We start from the raw sequence: 21,167 nt of genomic DNA, 5'->3' as shown, positions 1-21,167 counted from the left end.
CAAGTTATTTTTATTCCTGTCATTTTTGGCAGTGAAAAAAAATCCCTTCTCCTCCCCTTCCTGATCACCCCTGCAGTGCATCACTGTTATCACACACATATGTTCACGTATGCAGATTTACACACATACGCAAACATATAGACTCTGCACAACTACCCAGTGGGAATACACCACATCTAGCTGGCATTTGTTTAATGCTGACCCAACGGAATATACGTCCGTCCCTCCAGTTTTCCCCTCACCCTAACGACACGGTGCCAAAGAGTCCCACAGTCACCCACATACTGCTACACGTACAATATAGCATTCCTGATATAGAGGCTTCAGTCTTGCTTTCTGTCCATGAACATCTCTATCTGTCAGTCGTCAGGTCAGTTGGACTCTACATGGGTGCTTATGTCCACGTGCAGGCTCAGGGTTTTTCTTTTTCCTCCTCTTCTTTCAAAGCCCTGCAAATAAAATCTCCGGGGAAATACGGAGGAGGGGCTATGGTGTTTACTTCCTCACACCCTCTATCCCATAGGGCATGAGCTATCAGCTGCACTGTATGTGTATGCGTGCATATTTTCTCATCTGAGTGGTATGATGTACAAACAGAATTCCTCCTGCACAAGATCAACAATCTGTTGTGTCTGTGTCTTTAATGTGTGAAGGTTTTTTGTGTGTATGTGTGTGTGTGCATGTTTATTCTCTGGCGTGTGTAGCCTAAACCTTGATTGCTGCCGATGATCGACTGCCAAAGCAGAGTAGCTCAGTGTGTTAGTGGGTTTGGCTGAAGGACTGTGTGGGGGAATCCTCTGTTCACTGTGAAAGGAAGGTAAATGCTTGGCCAGGGAAGAACAACCGGGAAGAACCGATTGTAGATACTTTATCTCATATATAGTATGGAAAGAGATGCAATGAAGCTCTAAGAATCGTGAAACTTGACACAGGATTGGTCAGACTCAAACTTGCACACAGTAATCACCTAATGGGTATTCACTCAGACTGTGCTCAAGGCAAATTCTAATTAATGTCTGCACCTTCAGACTCAAAATATAAAGGATCATACCTGTATAGAAGGATTTCTCTTCACAAAGAAGCAAAAACGCTAAGGAGACAACATGACCGGCATTTGGATAAAATGTCATCCTCTTCCTCCTCACCTCAAGCTTCATCTCCTGAACTGAAGTCAGGGCTCTAACACATGCAAATGTGCATAAACATACTTATTGATTTATTCTCGATATTGTAGCAATTACTTATAGTCAGCAGATTAGACATGCCATCTTCCCGTTGCCAGACAGCTGACAATGAGAAGGCTAACAACAAGAACAGTTGGTTATAAGCTAACATTATGACAGCTTATGTTTGGACATTCTCACATTGTATGAGTTTGTTTGCTAAGTGTCTGAGTCCAGCAATGCTAGGTCCATTTCAAACACTTCATTAACAGCAGCTAACAGCAGCTAACAGCATCTAACACTAGCCAACAGCAGCACTTACTGACAGAGAAGTTCAGGATATCCTCATGAACTCACCTCTGTATCGCTGTCATCGAACAGAAGTGAGCTTCACTGACTCATCGACTCGTATTGGACTCCTTTCACAAAGTTTTACACCCACTCATTTGGATTAATAAAAAAAAGAGCTCAGTTGACTGCAGTCTACAATCTGCTGATATCTAGTGGTGAGATTTTAAACACTGTACCTTTAAAATGTGGCCAGTTCTTTGTGTAGAAGTACTCAGTCAGATGTTAAGTGAGTGTATACAACTACAAATATTGGAAGCTTGTATAAGAAGATGGTGTTAGTGATGAACTGCCCTCACAGAGTCTGCACTTGCCAGTACTTTAGGTGTCTAGTGACATCACACTCATGCACAGCATACACAAACAATTGTTGCCTTCTGTGCATGGGGTAATTTCAAAAGAAATCAACACTGGCTGGATTAGTTAGTACAGATCAGAAAGTGATGGTGGGTACACAAGTTAACTGATTAGCCTGGTACTGCTGGAGGTGCCTTCTTTTTAAAAAAAAAAAGAGAATTCATCCCTCTCACCATTGCCAAGTGATTGCTCATTGGAGCTTCACGTGATCACTGGGACTCTTTCTCTTTAATACTGTAGAGTCTCTGCAGATGAGTGGTTCTGAAATGGTGCTATATAAATAAAACTAATATTAACTTTAACTGAAGATGAAAGATGAAAAACGAGCAAAGAAAGGCTATAGTTTGAGCTTTCTTTGATTTATTCAACATCCATGGGCTCTGCATCCCTGTCTACCTACGTACCACACCCTAGCTTTGCCATGGATGTTAGGACTTGGCAGCACAGCTGTGTGTGTGTGTGTATTAGTTAGAGGTGTGCCAGGATGACATCATACAGTAGCTTGCCGAGAAGGTCTACTGCAGGCGCATGGCATCTACAATATTTATAGGCCCCCAGAACAGATGAGCTCACTCAGTCACTCAGTGTGACTGGCTTCACTTCACACACATACACACACAGAGAGCAAAGAAGTGGCAGAGAAGTTACTCACGCAATCTGTGCCACACCCACTCCCATGAATATTTTCTTTCTCCTCCATTTTTCCACCCACCACTTTTGAAGACTCTGTTTCATAGAGCTACAATCAAAAAGGCATCGCAATACATAATTAAAAAGATTATTCAACTAAAGTTTTAAGGACTCTGATGCAATTCAGTATAACTGTTAATTTAAAATATCTGAATGTGCACACACACACACACACACACACACACACACTGTGACATAAAAAGCATCGGCTGTTCAGTGGGAATGAGCTGTCACAGTGTGAGTCATAAGGAAAGGGAATGGTACTTTGTGTGGGATTAAACCAGCGGGCGAAAAAGAAAGAAAGTTATAGTAACTTCAGACATAAACACAATATAGGCACAAATGCAGGAAGAAACACACTAAAAATTACACACACACACACAGGATTTAAATCCTCATATCCCAAAATAAACAATCATTTTTTGGTAGCGCAAATACTGTAGATCAATGTAACAGTAAAGTATGATTGAGAGTGACCACTCTGTGTGTGTGTCCATGCATGCGTGTGTGTTTGAGTAAGTGACTGAGTGAATGAGCACGTGAGCTTGCGTTACAAGGCTGAAGAGCTCCAGAAAGAAAAATCACATTTCATAAATAAATCATCCAGAGCCCTGTGATAGATGTGCGCACAAACACACACATACGCACAATTCTGTAATGCTTCATACCATGGCCATCATAATACAGAGCAGATTAGAGACGAATCATTTTTTAAAGAGCTGTCTGTGTGTGTGTGTGTGTGTGTGTGTGTGTGTGTGTGTGTGTGTGTGTGTGTGTGTGTGTGTGTGTGTGTGTGTGTGTGTGTGTGTGTGTTCACATTCCTAAGCTGGTGGCAGAGCCTTTCATGTCCTGCAGTCCAGAGCTCTGTGAACCAGGAATAACATCCTCTGAGGAATTCAGTCTCTAACATACAATTTAGCCGGAGCACACTTTAATATCAAACAGTGTTATACTGGATGCTTATAAGATACCCACTCAGATATTTGCAAACTCAAGCCCTACCAATTTGTTAGCAGGCTAATATTATCCTTGGATATGAGCTATTTTCTGATTTATCAGCATTCATAACAGAAGACAATGACAGTTAAAAACGATGAAACAATGTTATGCGTGTTGATGTTGCATAGTTTATCCTCCAGAGGGCACACCGCAGCTTCCCTCAAGGTGTTTGGAACAAAGACAACAACTATAACAAATGTTAGCAAAAATTATTTATGTTTCACATGTGTGAAAGAGAAAGTACCAAGATATCAGAATGTCCAATTCTTAAATCACTAAATATCGGTATTGGTCTGACAGATCGATTTATCAGTCAGGCAAAATGCACAAAATGAAGAAATAAATGGCCAGATATAGTATAGTTCCACCTATCTTGCAGCTATGTGTCTCTTTATTCTTACATGTCATTAGTGGATTACACTAGAGCCATTGTTGGACAATACTTCTTCATTTTAAGCCCTCACTTAACATGATCTTGTCATCAAACCATAAATCATGAAATTCTGACGACACTCAGAAAGAGATTTTCTTTTCACCATGTCTTTTGGAATAAAATGTTTGAATTAATAGGCTCTGATGAATGAACAAAACTCACAGTAAAAATATACTTTAAATAAAGTATAAATACAGATAATATAGATACATATTATAATGTGGAAATGCTGGTTGAAGCCTTATAGCAGACAAACTGCTGTAAGCCAAACTGCCCTTGAATATACTGTATTGTAAAACTGCAAACTCTCTCAAAACACAATTTTCGGGATAAAGCTGTCACCATGAAATTCCGCTTGACATTAAAGCAATTATTGTGTGGATTACGAGCTGCTTGAAATTGTTACATTTTAAATATGCAAACAAAGCAACAAGCTAGTTTGCATAAATGTCACTAAAATTCGAAAGAACATGAAAAATGTTGCAGTGTGATTTTACAGCCATAATGCCAGCTCGTTGCCAACACGAGCCCCACAGTCTATGCTCCCATCCATGTGCTTTCAAGGACGGAGGCTGTGTGAGAAGGACGGGACAGCAGTGTGATGCCTCACTTTCAGGCACCATGAGAGGTGCTTGTTGTGGCTCTGTCATTATAGTTACAGTTATCGTAAACTTACACACACACGCGCGCACACACACACACACATTCTCTCACCGGTGTAGAGTTACATCCTGCCACTGCAGTTTGCACTCTGTGAAGGGCAAGAGCAGCCTTCGTGAACTCCACAAACATGCACAAACACACACACACTACTCATTACTCCTTGAGATTTTTAACTACATGAACCACTGGGAAGAGCACAGATTATTTAAAATTATGCCGGACACTCCTCTGGAGCAGTTTATTTACTCTGAGTATGAAGATTAATATTAATACAGCTGTGTTTGATGCTTTCCTCTAGAACCGTTATACACTTTCATCTGCAAAAACAGAGAAGCTGGGACAGATTGTGTGTGTGTGTGTGTGTGTGTGTGTGTGTGTGTGTGTGTGTGTGTGTGTGTGTGTGTGTGTGTGTGTGTGTGTGTGTGTGTGTGTGTGTGTGGTCTCTGGAGTATCAGTGTGCTAGTTTGTGTGTTTTTCAGGAAAAGACTCAGTGTATAGTAGGAGTGCATAAATAAAAATAATCAGTCAGTCTTAGTGTAACGCACTGGCTAGTTAGGAATTACTTTCTTTAGAATTTGAATAGGGTTAATGTTAATTTTTGTTTTATAAATGTGATAAAATTGTGATGTAAATTGTCCTTTCCCTTTGCGGGACAGACTGGTAAGTAATGTACTCTATGCAGAATCTGTGTAGATGTATTTACAACCCGTGTCCGTTGTTTGCAGTGATATTGTGCATTGTGTAAGTAAGAGGCTTCCTTCTGGGCAAGCCAAGAGATTAAGGGGGGCAGGGTGAAGGTGAAGATGGAAAGACTCAAGCCACGCACTATGACTGAATGATGAGGACAGCAGGAGAGCGAGACAGAGCTGACACAAGTGCTTTAAACAGAGGCAGAAGAGAGGAGGTGGCAGAAAAAATGAGGATAGGAGGAGGAGGAGGAAGAGAATGAGGTGATGAGGAAGGTGGTGATGAAAAAGGATGGATGAATCTTCCCAGAGTGACTTTGTGCCTGATATCTGTATAACAAATGGGGAAGAGCAGTGTGAATACAAGTGCTTAATTTCTGCCTGAAATGATATAACAGCATCCTGCGTTAAGCTGTTATGACCCAGAAAAATGTTTGCTGTTTCAAGTTTACTGTGTACAAATGTATTTTCTGTAGGAGACAGACAGGGTTACTCCATCTGATTGTTTCAGTTTGTTGGACAGATATCCAACTGATCATATTGGATTGGTGCTTTTGTGGTTAAAAACAGAAAGCTCACATTTTTACATATTGCTCAAAAATTTAAAGGAACACTTAGAAAACACATCAGCTCTCAATGGGAAAAAAACATCATGCTGGATATCTGTACTGATGTGGACCAGGTAATGTGTTAGGAACAAAAGGGCAATGCCTCATTTGGTGGAAATTAAAACAATCACCCTGCAGAAGGCTGAATTCAAAAACAACTCAAAAACCAATGATGCAGCAGCCTAGTTCATTTTGCCAAGATTTCATTGCAGCAACACAAAATGATACTGTGTAGTTTGTACCAAACAGATGATGGATGGTGTTCTGCGGGACCAGCTCCTGAACAGTCTGAGGTCCAACTTGGTGGCATCAAATGGACCAAAATATAATGTTGCAGATTTAGGTCAGATGATTGTGGGAGCCAATCAATGGCATCAATTCCTTCATCCTCCAGGAAATGCCTGCATACTCTCACAGGACCAGCATAGGGTCTGACAATGAGTCCAAGGATTTCATACTAATAACTAATTGAATTGAATTGAATTGATATACCTTTATTAGTCCCACAAGGGGAAATTTCATGGCAGTCAGGGTGCCATTGCATAGCCTGTTGAAGAGATGACCCATCACCCACTGACCCATCACCAAACTGATCGGGCTGCACAATGTAATAGGCAACTGAATGTTGTCCACGGCTTCTCCAGACCCTTTTCATATGTGCTCAGGGTGAACCTGCTCTCATCTGTGAAAATCACAGAGAGCTAGTGTTGGACATGACAACTTTGGTATTCTATGGCAAATTCCAGTTGGGCTCCAAATTCCCTGTTTTTGATTGTTTTGTTAGAGACATTCACGTCAGTGACCTGCTGGAGGTCATTTTGCAGTGCTCTGGCAAAGCTCATCCTTGCACAATGGTCCTACTGATGGATTAAGGAACTTCCACGGCCCTGTCCAGCTCTGCTAGAGTAACTGCCTGTTTGCTGGAATCTCCTCCATGTGCTTGAGATTGTGCTGGGAGAATACTAACTGAGGACCGAGGGAACACAGAAAGGCACACAGGTTCGGGGAGGAGACATGCACATAAATACACGGAGGGTTAACGAGGGAAGTGGGAGCACACGGGGAACACAGCTGATACAGATAATCATAACGAGACACGGCAGGAGTAAACACAACACTGACGGGAGACTGTCAAAGTAAAACAGGAAGTACACAGAGGTGCAGACAGGAGGAGAGAGGGAGAACAGACATAACGGGCTGGGGAAAACATTGAATGAAACACAAGGAGGGGAAACGAGGGCTCACAGATACACAGAGGGGCACACAGGGACATCTTAACAGAACCACCAGGACCTCGGCATAAATAAAGAACAAAATACAAAACACATGAAAACTAAGAATGCTGGGCCAACATGGCCCAGGATCATGACAGTTTTGCTATCAGTAGTGACACTTTGCATAACCAAATGCAAAACTAGAGAGAATAAACAGTCAGAAAAGATGATGGGGGGGGATGTCAGTGGCCTCCACTTGTAAAACCATTCCTGTTTTAGTGGTTTTCTCATTGTTGCCCCTCTAGTTAATGTAATTAACACCAAAGCAGCTAAAACTGATAAACAACCCCATCTGCTACTTAAATAACCAGAGCAATATTGCAGAAGTTGAACTGACTTGATGCAATACTCTGATTAAAAAGTGTTCCTTTAATTGTTTTGAGCATTGCCCAGGAAGCTTTGTTGTTTTCCTGTTTTTAGGGCAAGCTAAATGTGCCAGCTGCTGGCATAAACCAGTATGAGAGTGGTACTGATCATGTCATTTAACTGTCAACAAACAAGTATATTTTGCTAGGCACCAGAACGCAGTTGTATTATATTATGTTTAATGCTTTGCTTGGTTTGCACAAGTCTTTCCATGTGTTTGTTAATGCTTTGTTATCATGTGCTTTATTAGTGGTATAAATTGACATTTTAATTGGAATTGATTGCAGTAACAAAATAAAGGCTAAGTCTGAATTTACCATTGTTTTGTGAGACTTGTGGACGAAACGACAACTATCATTGTAATGTTCTTTGTTTGGTGTCTGTATACAGTGGGAAGGCTTAAATCCACCCTACACACCAAACCCATAACCTTTGTATAGATAATACATGTGTTCATTTGTTATTCATGATTGTGCATAGAGAGGGTGCCTTCTGCTCCATGTTACTGAATGTTAGGGTGTAAAATGGCCGCTCTCCATCGAGGGAAGTTTCAGCTGAGATTAGCTACGGTTGAGGGGGGAAAAAACAGGGAAGACTGGAAAGAGGAGAGAAAGAGAGAAGAAGTGTAGAAGAAAAAAAAGAGGATGAGATCCTGTGCAGAGAGAAGCTAGAGTGGATTGAGTGTGAAAGAAGCAATCAGGTGCAGTTAGACAGCCGCAAAACGAGAAAGGGTGAAGGAGAAGAAACGAAGGAGAGAAAAAGCTGTGAGAGGCTGTCAGATAAAAAAAAAAGTCAGAGGTCTAGCACTTCTGTGGATTCTGCTGCAGAAAATATGCTTTCAAATGTGTTGGGTTTCGAGTGTTTTTGACTGTGCTGCTTGCTGATGTTTTCGTGTCGAGTTGTTTCTGTGTTTTTGTCTCTGACAATAAATCCCAGGTTCTGCCAATACCGGCTCCCACTGATGTCAAGGAGTAGTTATCAACATGCAGCATATTTTACTGGTGGTTGGAACTCTTGTTTTCCTGCATCTCCTTCTTCTCACTTCTGCAAAAGAACTACATGTGCACATGGTAACTTTTTTTCCCTCTTTGAAAACTTTTGGCTGCTCCAAAGCTGTTTATGGAATCCTGAAATACCCATTTGACCTGTTTCTGTGTGAAAGTTTGTACGTGTTTGGTTTGCTACTAGTTTGTCTGAATACCTTGTGATGCCAGTAGGGGTCTCTGCCTCTCCACGTCACTCACCCGGCCACCAGTGGTGTCCGCTGCGTTTGGCTACTCAAAGAGGCTGAGGCACAAGCCTGCAGTAAGCTCTTGTCAGTTACCGTCGGAAGTCACCAAAAATCATTAAAGGATGTTTTGATGTGTGGAGACTTGTCTGTCTCACTGAGTCATCTTCTGTTCTCTCTTTCTCTTCTGCAAACCCCTGTTTCCTTGACAACCAGGTGCAAGCAAGTAGACCTGTAGACAGGAACCATTTTCACATCTTCTTCTACATTTATGCGATGCCACTCCCAGGGATTGGAATTTTAAATGAGTTTTATTATACATTTTTAGTGACTAAACATGAATGTGAGAGATGAAGAACAAGAGGAGAAGATGAGAATTAATGAGCACACAAAGAGTAATGAAATTTAAATGAAAATAGCAACAGGAGTTGTAACTAAATAGTCATTACATACAACGTAACCATAGTACCACTCAGCTGCAATGCTTGTGTGAACCAGTTTTAGCAATTGTGAATGACTGTATAATTTGAAATAGAATTACCTTAAGTGGGCAGTTTATTTTTCTATATACAAAGAAACTGACTCCAGTCCACAGTAGCAGTGAATATTCTTGGAGCTTACCTGTTTACAAAGCAATACAGATGCATACATAAATGTTAAGATATGAATTTAATGGTTCGATAAGCTTAAACATGTTACTCTGGGGCGCTGTTATAGCTCGCTGGGTTGAGCAGGCAACCCATGCGCTGCAGGGTTATTACAGCTCAGGGCCATTTGCTGCATGCCTTCCTCTTGCTCACTCTCCCACCTTTCCTCTCCAGAATTAACTGTCATAATAAAAGCTAAAGAAGAAAAAAAAAAAACATTATTCACAGATGCTTAATGTACATACATTTCTGTGAAAAAAGTATTTACCCAGTTCCTGATTTCTTCTTTTTTTAAAATCATCAGACAACCCAAGTAAATACAGAAATGCAGTTTTTAAATGATAATTTCATTTATCAATGGAAAAAAAAACTATCCTGAAAACTCTAGCTAGCTCTATGTGAAAAAGTAAGATTTCACTCACCCCTAAATGGGGACAGTCTTAGTATAGTAAGCCATACAGTGGGGCAAAAAAGTATTTAGTCAGCCACCGATTGTGCAAGTTCCCCCACCTAAAATGATGACAGAGGTCAGTAATTTGCACCAGAGGTACACTTCAACTGTGAGAGACAGAATGTGAAAAAAAAATCCATGAATCCACATGGTAGGATTTGTAAAGAATTTATTTGTAAATCAGGGTGGAAAATAAGTATTTGGTCAATAACAAAAATACAACTCAATACTTTGTAACATAACCTTTGTTGGCAATAACAGAGGTCAAACGTTTACTATAGGTCTCTACCAGGTTTGCACACACAGTAGCTGGTATTTTGGCCCATTCCTCCATGCAGATCTTCTCGAGAGCAGTGATGTTTTGGGGCTGTCGCCGAGCAACACGGACTTTCAACTCCCGCCACAGATTTTCTATGGGGCTGAGGTCTGGAGACTGGCTAGGCCACTCCAGGACTTTCAAATGCTTCTTACGGAGCCACTCCTTTGTTGCCCGGGCGGTGTGTTTTGGATCATTGTCATGTTGGAAGACCCAGCCTCGTTTCATCTTCAAAGTTCTCACTGATGGAAGGAGGTTTTGGCTCAAAATCTCACGATACATGGCCCCATTCATTCTGTCCTTAACACGGATCAGTCGTCCTGTCCCCTTGGCAGAAAAACAGCCCCATAGCATGATGTTTCCACCCCCATGCTTCACAGTAGGTATGGTGTTCTTGGGATGCAACTCAGTATTCTTCTTCCTCCAAACACGACGAGTTGAGTTTATACCAAAAAGTTCTACTTTGGGTTCATCTGACCACATGACATTCTCCCAATCCTCTGCTGTATCATCCATGTGCTCTCTGGCAAACTTCAGACGGGCCTGGACATGCACTGGCTTCAGCAGCGGAACACGTCTGGCACTGCGGGATTTGATTCCCTGCCGTTGTAGTGTGTTACTGATGGTGACCTTTGTTACTTTGGTCCCAGCTCTCTGCAGGTCATTCACCAGGTCCCCCTGTGTGGTTCTGGGATCTTTGCTCACCGTTCTCATGATCATTTTGACCCCACGGGATGAGATCTTGCGTGGAGCCCCAGATCGAGGGAGATTATCAGTGGTCTTGTATGTCTTCCATTTTCTGATGATTGCTCCCACAGTTGATTTTTTCACACCAAGCTGCTTGCTTATTGTAGATTCACTCTTCCCAGTCTGGTGCAGGTCTACAATACTTTTCCTGGTGTCCTTCGAAAGCTCTTTGGTCTTGGCCATGGCGGAGTTTGGAGTCTGACTGTTTGAGGCTGTGGACAGGTGTCTTTCATACAGATGATGAGTTCAAACAGGTGCCATTCATACAGGTAACGAGTGGGGGACAGAAAAGCTTCTTACAGAAGACGTTACAGGTCTGTGAGAGCCAGAGATTTTCCTTGTTTGAGGTGACCAAATACTTATTTTCCACCCTAATTTACGAATAAATTCTTTACAAATCCTACCATGTGAATTCATGGATTTTTTTTTTCACATTTTGTCTCTCACAGTTGAAGTGTACCTCTGGTGCAAATTACTGACGTCTGTCATCATTTTAAGTGGGGGAACTTGCACAATCGGTGGCTGACTAAATACTTTTTTGCCCCACTGTATTATTTGTCTAAAAAATATCATAAAAAAATCTTCTACACAAGTTTTGAATAAGTTTTGTAAGAATTACATCTTCTTTCATACAAAATCCACCATTTCCAGAGGTTCAAAAAATAATCGGAGAGTTGACTAACAAGCAGTTTCATGGCCAGGTGAGGCCTGTTTCCTTGGTATTTAATGACAAATGAAGCAGATGTAATAAGTTGATTCAAAGCCTTGAATATGTATTTTATAACATTTCAGGGTTAGATGTCAGTGCAAATGAGTAAGACCATTACACTCAAAACCACCAACATTGCCCAATCAACAAACTGGTTCATTCTTAAGAAGAAGAAATTCACAACAAAAGCCCTGAAAAACCACAGAAGAGTGCATGAATTATTTCCATGCATAAGAAAAACTTCACAATATCAGACCAAGTCAAGAATACTCTTGAGGAGGTAGCCATACTATTGTATGCTATCATCATGTGTTCATGAATGGAAATACAGAGAACTTTTAAAAAAAGGCACAAACCAGTGGTTACACTCACATCATCTGTCAAACATGGCAGTGGCACTGTTATTGATAATATGGCAGAAAGTGTGAATGAGAGATCCTTCAAAATGCTGCAAAACTGACTGGAGATCAGTTGTACTCTAGCTTTTAAATCCTCAGTGTCAAGGTCAGTCCCCTGATCTCAAGCCATTACAGCGTGCGTTTCATCTATTAAATACAAAGCTGAAGGCAGACGGACCCTCAAGCAGTAATAAAGGAGGGAAATGAGTTTAGGAATTACGTATAAATAAATTACATAATAGTATTTCCTAACCTTACTGCAGCTATGCTTCAAAACTGGTCTTTACAAACCAATTGATGCTGGTTATGTCTATGTTTTCTACACAGTGAATTGTGTTTTGACGTGACATCTTCATATTGGCACTGTGAACATTTCCAGTAATAGTGGTATAGTCGTAACCATAGCGTCCCAAGCTGTTAGCTGTGTTCAACTGCCAAGAATCATGTGGCTCCACTAATTAGGGGTCACGTGATCTGTTTAATTTGGTAAGTTTTAGTGATTATTGGAATTGTAAAATTATTATCACGACTTAGTTTATCCACAGAAAAATAAAAACAAACTAGCTTTGTGATCATAAAGCAGATTTAACAATCTGTATAAATCACCAGAGGGGCTTTCAGACCAGCCAAGTGCATGCACTGTGCTATTATACCGGGAGAGAAGGGACAAAGCAGGCTATCATTTATAAATAGAAAGATTCGGCACACGCAATGTCACGCTGGAGGAAAATGGGTCTGTTGAATTTGTGTTGAGTAAGCAGTGACTGGAGTCTTTTTTTTATTAGGAGGAAATAGAGCGTTTAATTTCATGCTAATTCTCAGCATTACAGCCAAATGTGATTTAAAAACTCCCTCTGCACTAAGTGCCAGAACTTTCATGTCTGCGTGCATGTGTATATGTGTGTGAGTAAGCACAACAGAACAGGTGGCCAGAGCCCCAAGTCCTCGTCTAAACCCTGCCCCTTCCTTCCTCTGTCAGCTGATGCGCTACGAGCTGCTCTCTCTCCTCCCTCCTTCATCTTTCTTGTCTCATTCTGTCTTTATCGCTGACCAAATATCATACTTTCTTTTCCTCAGCCTGCCCCTGTTTATCCATCTCTCTACCCTCACTTTTTCTATTGCTCTCCCGCTCCCTGTTTTTGTATTCTTCTTTCCTGCCGTGTCTCATCCCAGGCTGTAATAATATCAGACTGACTAGTGGAGTGCTGTTGTCCGAGCGACTGGCAGAGGGAGCAGTACAGGAGTTTTATTTAGCCCTGCTGCACTCTTTGTGGACCAGGATTCTGAGGAATTATCCTTCCGTTCCACCATCCTCACCCCCTTTACCTACTACTCCTCATCCTCTTCCTGTCTCTCATTTTAAGGAGTGTCCATTTGAAGGCTCTGATATGTTTAGCATTCACCATGAACCCTACAGTCAAGATCCACCTTCAGAATGGGACCCACTTTAACACCTACATGTACCAGGTAGGGACTCGGCATTCATGCAGTGTTTGGATATTTCCAGTGAAGGATTGCCTTCAGCTCAAATAGCTCACTCTGCGGTCTCCACATGTCCTTGCCTGAGTATTGATTTCAGTGCTGATGGCTCTTTTCTAGGTCTGAGATATGGCCTTCTCTCCACCTCCTCTTCCTCCCTCCTCCTCCTTCCTTTTCACCACTATGCCTCAATCACTCTGCAAAGAATGATTAATGTCTCGCAGTAAAGCAAATTGCATATTCGTTTAGAAATGTGGGTACACTGTCACCAACAGAGCCTTTCACTGGTTCATGTGGTTAGTAGCACGTTTTCAACTTCCATTGTTTGTGAATATAATAGAGATAGATATCTGTCATACACTGATTATGAACTCTCTCTTTTTCTGTGACTGCTGTGCATGCTTGACTTGCCTTATGCTTGTTACGGCACGCGTGCAAGAGACAGACTCTACTGATGCGCAACAAAAACTCTTTGTGCTTCTCCTTTCAACCGAGCAGAGGAAGTATTCCCCTCTTATCCTTCCTCTCTTTCTTTTGTCCCCTTTTCTGGCACAGGTTTTGTTTTGCTTTGATGAAGAAAACTCTGATACATGAATGGATGCTATTCTGGGTTTAGGCCTTCAATGGCACGGAGGAGGAGGAGAGAAAGTTGGGAAACTTGGAGGGATTTGACACCTATTTGCACGCTGAATGTGATATTCTGAAACACGGAGACATGCCCGATGTGCCAGCTATGCCATCTTGTGCAATACAATACACCGTGCCATTTTTGTGCTCTGAAGTCTTGCTGTTTTAAAACTTTTGATATGCATATTTTTACAGCAGACTTTCTCCTAGGTTTTATTTAAAACCCTCAAAAAATAATTTAAACTATTTTCACTTTGATTTTTATCAGTGTTTTAGAAAACTACATATCTGGGGAAGTTTTGTCCTTTTATTTCTAAGGTGCTTCGACTGGACTTTAACATATTTCTGTAAAAATCCAGGTAAGCTTGTACATGAATTCTTTAAGAGTAGTCCTGAATACTATAAATGGTGTAAATGGTGATGCCTTTGAAGACAATAATATCAACAGAAAGCTAGGTAGGTGCAGGGACTTATGGGAATGTAAATGTTTAAGATCAAAATGTTAATTTAGAAGGTTTATTTATTTCAGTTCATTCAACTTTGATTGGAGCGGACGTGTAATATGGAATCTGGCAACTTATACTAAGGTTTAATACTGGTCAACGAAAAGGACCAAGACTCCTGTAGACCTCTGGCTAGATTTAATATGGTGGGAAAAAAACTACAACATTTCTGTAATTGTACAATTTAACTACAAATACATGGACAGGAGCATAAACTAAAAGCTCATTATCTAGATCACCATCAGAGCATTAAAATAGTGTGATGGCAGCCAAACAGTTAACAGTATTAAGCTTCAAAGCTTGTATTCTACAATAATAGAGAGAAAACCCCAACAGTTAAAAGACCCCCTTTGACCAAGCACTTGCCGATAATGAGAGAAAAAACTCCCTTTTAACAGGAAGAAACCTCCGGCTCAGAACCAGGCTCAGGGAGGAGCAGCCATCTGCCGTGACTGGTTGGGGGTGTTCAGAGAAAGACAGGACCAAAGACACAATGTGGAAGAGAGCCAGACATTAATTCATTCATTCATTTCTTAGAGTTAGAAACTGTAAAACAACAATTTAACTTTGTCAAACTTATCCGCCAGTACTTTAACAGGGAAAACAGTGTAGGCTGAATTATGAGCAATTCAGCCTACGCTGGTGCAGTGGGACAGATGTATTTTAATACATGGCTGGGGCAGATGTATTAAAACACATCTGACCCAGCCATCAGGGTTTGTATTGTTGTTTAGTTTCCACACTGTGCCTTCTGTAGGAAAACTTTCGGAAAAGTTTTTGGTTATACTCGTGCCTCCAGAGCATCAGTCTGAGCTGGGATCTGTCAAGAGCTGCAGTCAGCTGCTGCTGCTGCATCCTTCCCCAGTCTCAAGTGCTGTCACACCATCATACAGAAGGAAAACCTCTCAGCGGCTTTGTGCATGTTTGTGTTGTAGTGTGTGCAACAGAATGTATCTGCATTCATTTGATGAAACATTTTATGCAAAGTTTGTCTGCTGCTCAAACACTTTCCTAATGAGCTGTTGCCGTGGCATTGGCAGCAGTGTGAGAGGTGGCGTCATGGCAACAGATTACTCACTGGCTACTTTAAAGCCAACACCCCAGCTAGGTGTTTTTTCGTCATGGCTCTTGTGTAGGTTCGCGCTTTTGTGTCTATATGAATGTCTGTGTGTGTGTCTGTGTGTGTGCGTGCTGATTAAGATTTGCCAGAGGAAGGTCGAGTCCACCTTTCGGCTGTTTGCCACTTCGCTCTTCCTCTCTCTGCAGTGGTGAAGAGTTACAGAGCTGTGATATCTGAATCTCTCCAGGGACTCACTCATTCTCCAGTCTCTGACCCTGCATTCATCTTTGCTGTGGCATCCCTTGGTGAATTACCAAGATTTACATCACAGTTGGTGTAGACAGTTGTCTTTCGATGTGTGCATGTGAAAGGAATTTAGTCAGTAGGCATAATCTCTGATATTGTATTGTAGCTTGCTTTTCTTTGCCTCTCCACAGCAAATGAACAGTTCTGTGGTTTAAATCTAAAAAGATTTAGCCTCACCAGTGCATTATCATGAGTGTGCATTGTATAACTTTATGCAGAAAAAACACTTGATATCTTGGTGTATTTGCAACAGCTGTTCAGCTAGACTTTAGTGAACTCTATAGGCAGAACTGAACTTTTTCACTGCTATTGCTCATCCACAGACAGAAAAGTGGGTAAACCAAAACTATTTATAGTCATAATGGTGACAGAGAGCTGAATACTGCTGCTCACTTATTGTCGCTTTTGTCTTTACCCTAGCTTTAACAACTCTTCTTGATATAGCTGATCAGCTTACATCATACCATTTAAAAGGTTGCAAACAATAAAATTAAAGAAAATATGAAAAACAACATAAAAATACAATTAATTTAGGATTCAAGATTAAAGAAGCTACAAGAAGCAAATTAATTAAAGCAATTGAAAACAGAAGCTAAATAATTTGCAAAAACAAATTTATCGAGGAATTCATTGTTAGGGTGCACTGTGTAGAAATCGGGGTGGTTGGAGAAAAAGAAAAACTAACCACCAGTCATCTAAGTGCAGTATGAACGTGCAGTAAAACTCACTGGACCAAGTTTAATATCACCCATAGCACTAGTGTAGCATAGAAGTGATGTACATTGGCAGTTCTCCAATGAGGGCCTTATGTCTGTCAAATCCCTTGGCCACAGAGACCATGCAACTTTTTCATATAAGATGCCGTGATGAGTACAATAAACATCACCATAGAATAAACCTAATGACATAATGATAAACAGTGTCCAAGTTGATGTTTAGAATGTGTATCTGTTTTGTAGAGATGTAAAATATATTCAAGCTGCTGATGTGCGAGATCATAAATTAGCATAAATGATATCATGTAACACAACCCTGTCCTGTGAATCATGTGAATATGATGTGATGTGCGAATGTTTACAGCTTCACTCGCTTTCCTGTCTTGCTTAGTCACAAGTGTCCCTTGTTTCCTTTCCTTCCACCTGCTGATGCTTAGAGAGGAACTGCTTGACCTCAGCGCGTTCAAGCTCTGGCAAGTGTCCATTCATGTTTGCTTTGGCTTCACTCTCCTGTCTTGTAAATCCTGTCACACATTTTAGAAGTACAACTGATCAGTTTATAAATCCATTCTAAGGACACAACGTCCAGGAGTATCAAGTGAGATAGTTTACATTTCTGTGAATTTTTGACTCTCGTTAACAAATCCCAGTTTGCCAACGAGCTGTGGAGACACTGATGAGAATTTCTGCACGTAAAAAAAAGAGTTGGAAAAGTCACAGTGTAGTGGGTTAGTGCCAAATTGCCAGATTTTCACTGTTAGCATCACCGTGGTTCATTTATGTTTCTGGGCTCCTATATCAACAAGCATACTGTTAAGTGATATTACCAGAAGATAAATGAATTACTCCTACTGTAGTCCAGGACATGTTGATACTGTTTCAGTAGATTCTAAGATGTATAAATTCAATTTAAATCTCTTAAATCTTGGATGAAGTTATATAAGGACATAACACTGTCAAAGCAGATTAAGAGGAAATTCTGTGTTTTCTTTGACTATGATTGACTGTGGCAGTATGATAGTGTGGTACATGATGGTGCACTGTCATCTCACAGCAAAAAGGTCCGAGGTCTGAATCCACTGTCTGACTGGAGCCTCTCTGTGTGGTGTTTGCATGTTTTCCCTGTCTCTTCTTGGGTTCCCTTTAGACACTCTGGCTTCCTCCCAAAGTCCAAAGACATGCATGTTAACTTAATTGCTGATTCTGAATTGGCCGTAGGTGTGAGTGATTTTCTGTGTTAGCCCTGTGACAGGCTGTACCCTGCCTCTTTCCCTTTGACAGCTGGGATTTGCTCCAGGCCCTCTGCGACCCTTAATTGGATAAGCATAAGAAAATGGACAGATGGATGGATTGAATATGATTGCTGTATTAATTTATTAAGGATCACAGTCAGAGAAGGTGCCACGCTGGGTATTTTCACAGTGATTACATCAATAAGAATAGAAATTAAAAGGTCTATTTCATTACTTTCCAATCTCTTATACAAGTAACTGGGAAATTTAAAAGCCAAAGATCAGCCTTTGGAGAAAGTCTTGGATTCCCTTTATGTGGTGCAGAATACTAGAAAGCAGTATTCCCATGGTGTTGAGTGTATAAAGAGTTATAGTCAGTGCTGGGATTTGGTCTGATGAGCAGTACTTTTAACTTTAAGAGCAGACATGAAATACTGCATAGTTCACTGGGATACATTTAGAGGAATTAAATAACAAAAGAAGAAGGAAGGGCTCTTTCTACTGCTGCATCTGGAATGAAGAGTAGTGTGATGTAGTGTTGACAAGGTGTTAAGGTGCGAAGGGCCAGTATCTGTCATGATCAGGTCCTCTGAACTCAGTCAGTTTTCTCACACAGCAGAAAATAACTGGCAAGGTGAAATATAACCACGTCAGTTCTGATGACCACCTCCTAAACCCCCCCCCCCCCCCCCCCACACACACACACACACACACACACACACACACACACACACACATTATTCACCAATAAATTCCACAATCTCACAACGCTTTACCTTTAATGCTGAGACAATGACCAACCAGCAAAGTGAGCTCTACTGTTATTTTGACATTGACTGTATCCTCCATATCTGTTATCATGGATGCGAGAGATGTGAATGAGCAGCTGAGGGGGCGGCCTCAGATATGGTTCAGGTGTGTGGTGTAGGTCGAGTCCCCATAGTACCGACCTCTATGCACGCTGCACACGTACAACGAAAACACAAAAATACACTCACACACAAGTAGAAAAGGATAACCGCAGCCACAATAAGTCTTATACAGCTTTTTTGAATTGCATGTGTGTGTGTGTGTGTGTGTGTGTGTGTGTGTGTGTGTGTGTGTGTGTGTGTGTGTGTGTGTGTGTGTGTGTGTGGTGGGGGCTCTTTTAGCCGTTTTTTTTTTATCTGACTCCACTCCAATCTTTTGCCTTCTCCTTCTCTGCACACACACACACACACACACACACACACACACACACACACACACACACACACACACACACACACACACACACACACACATATACACACAGCATTTTTTTCATCCTTTAATCCCAAACTGCTTAAGGAAGGGAAAGGGAGAAATCCCTTTACAATGTCTGGGCTCAGCAGTGTTTGGTAACCACTTGCTATCTCACATTGTGGTTGGAGGCAGCCGTGTTCCTCCAGACACCCGGAGTCTTCTCTCTCGGCTCTGTACAATATGCACCCTGACAGATGTCAAAGTTTTCGTCAGCATGTATTGTGCCGTTGTTTCGGAAACGTTAACCTTTTCTTTTTTCTTTGGGTTTTGAGTGGTGAAGGTTATATAGTGCATTTGGTTTTGAAATAGAGCACAAAGTCAAAGGCAGTAACGGCAGTTAAAAGGAAGTCATTCAGCAGATAATGTGTTATATGTTACATGTAACAGGTGTTTTTTATATACTTTATAAATACTCCAAATCATGCATCCGTATCTTTCCTTCGTGACGGTGCATGTTTCTCCCATTTGCATTTTCTATGTGTGTGTTTGCTGTTGTTTTTTTTACATGTTGAGATTGGGAGAGAGATGAAGGGATGAAGAGATGAACTAGAAAACGCAAGAGGTTGCCTGTTGAGCCTTTTTTGTCATGATTGAAAGAGAGAGCAAGCTCTAACATCTGTTGGCGGATTTGGGCCGAGCACATGTCTATTGATGCACCCCTGTGGACCCTGTGGAATAAGGGAAAGTAAAATGAACAAGCTGACCCATTTTCCCCTCTCCTCTTGTCACTCGTTTCCTCTCTCGATCTTATTCATTCGCTCCCCTCTGCTCCAAAGTCATTTTTTTTATTATTATTATAATAATTTTTTTAATATATTTTTCTGCTTGCAGCACACCAGACAGGATAAATGGAAATGCAGAGATCAATATGTTTATTTATATATGGTGTGTGGGTTTGTTTTAATGTATTATTTAGATAATCATTTGCAACTCAGCTGGGTCATTATAGAAGAGAATCTGCCTTTCCTGCTGGATGTAATGTTGTTTTTTTATTAAAAAAGTTTTTATATCTCATCTGTATGCTGGAGTCAGATGACAGAATAAATATTAAAAGCACCAAGCAAAATTAAGAGACGCATATCTTTTTTTTTCTCATGACATTCAAATTACTAATCCATGCAGACATGTGTTAAATATCACAAACGTGTGGCACAGTGGTAGACACTGGCAGAAAGAGCAGCATCATTAGTGTAAAGCTAAAGGTAAGACTGAAATGTGGGGCTAATTAAAAGTACTGAGAGCAGTGTGGGTCATCCCCCTACATCAGCTACTGACATCATTAGCCTCTTCAAAGTTTACAGTAACAGAACTCAGATACAATTTCACTTCCCCACTAAGATGCATTAACCTCTTGATTAAAATTGAAATCAAACTTACAGGAGAAACAGTCCATCCATCATGCACATTAGTGGGCATAACGTAATTTTTTATCCCTATTATATTTCTCTGTGAAAAGGCTGCACGAACGGGCAGGGCTGCGTGTAAGCTGTTCACACCGAGATTTTATGATTTTTACAAGATATCAAACATTGTTGAAAAGGCAATGCATGATATCTTTATTTATATTTAGTAGTTCATCCTCTCTCATATAAATGTGCATTTTTATCTTATAATGCTAGTATAATATTGCTGAGGGTCTCTAGAGATTCTTCAGTAGTGATAATTTATCAGCACATCTGCTTTGCTGGTGAAGGCCAGTGCAAATGGGGCATGTCTTGGAACATATTTTCACACCTGTCAGTGTATTGCCACTGTGGTGCCAGTTTCATGTAGGGCTGCAGTTGTGGAACATTTCCATACTAACTTTAAAAAACATATCTCCTAGTCAGGGCTGGTGTTTAGGTCATCTGTGGAAAACGTGAGACCAGGAGTGCGGT

General features: G+C 40.9%; 1 protein-coding gene across 1 annotated transcript in view; it reads left to right on the top strand.

Moving 5' to 3' along the window:
- The window catches only part of ppfia4 (PTPRF interacting protein alpha 4), a 66,823-nt gene that overhangs the window by 20,377 nt on the left and 25,279 nt on the right, over nucleotides 1-21,167 (top strand). The gene's annotated exons all lie outside the window — the stretch shown is intronic.

The sequence above is a fragment of the Rhamphochromis sp. 'chilingali' genome (genome assembly GCF_963969265.1).
Source record: "Rhamphochromis sp. 'chilingali' genome assembly, chromosome: 9".
Taxonomy (NCBI): Eukaryota; Metazoa; Chordata; class Actinopteri; order Cichliformes; family Cichlidae; genus Rhamphochromis; species Rhamphochromis sp. 'chilingali'.
The sequence above is the reverse complement of the archived record's forward strand: the minus strand, read 5'-3'. Positions and strand labels throughout refer to the sequence as shown.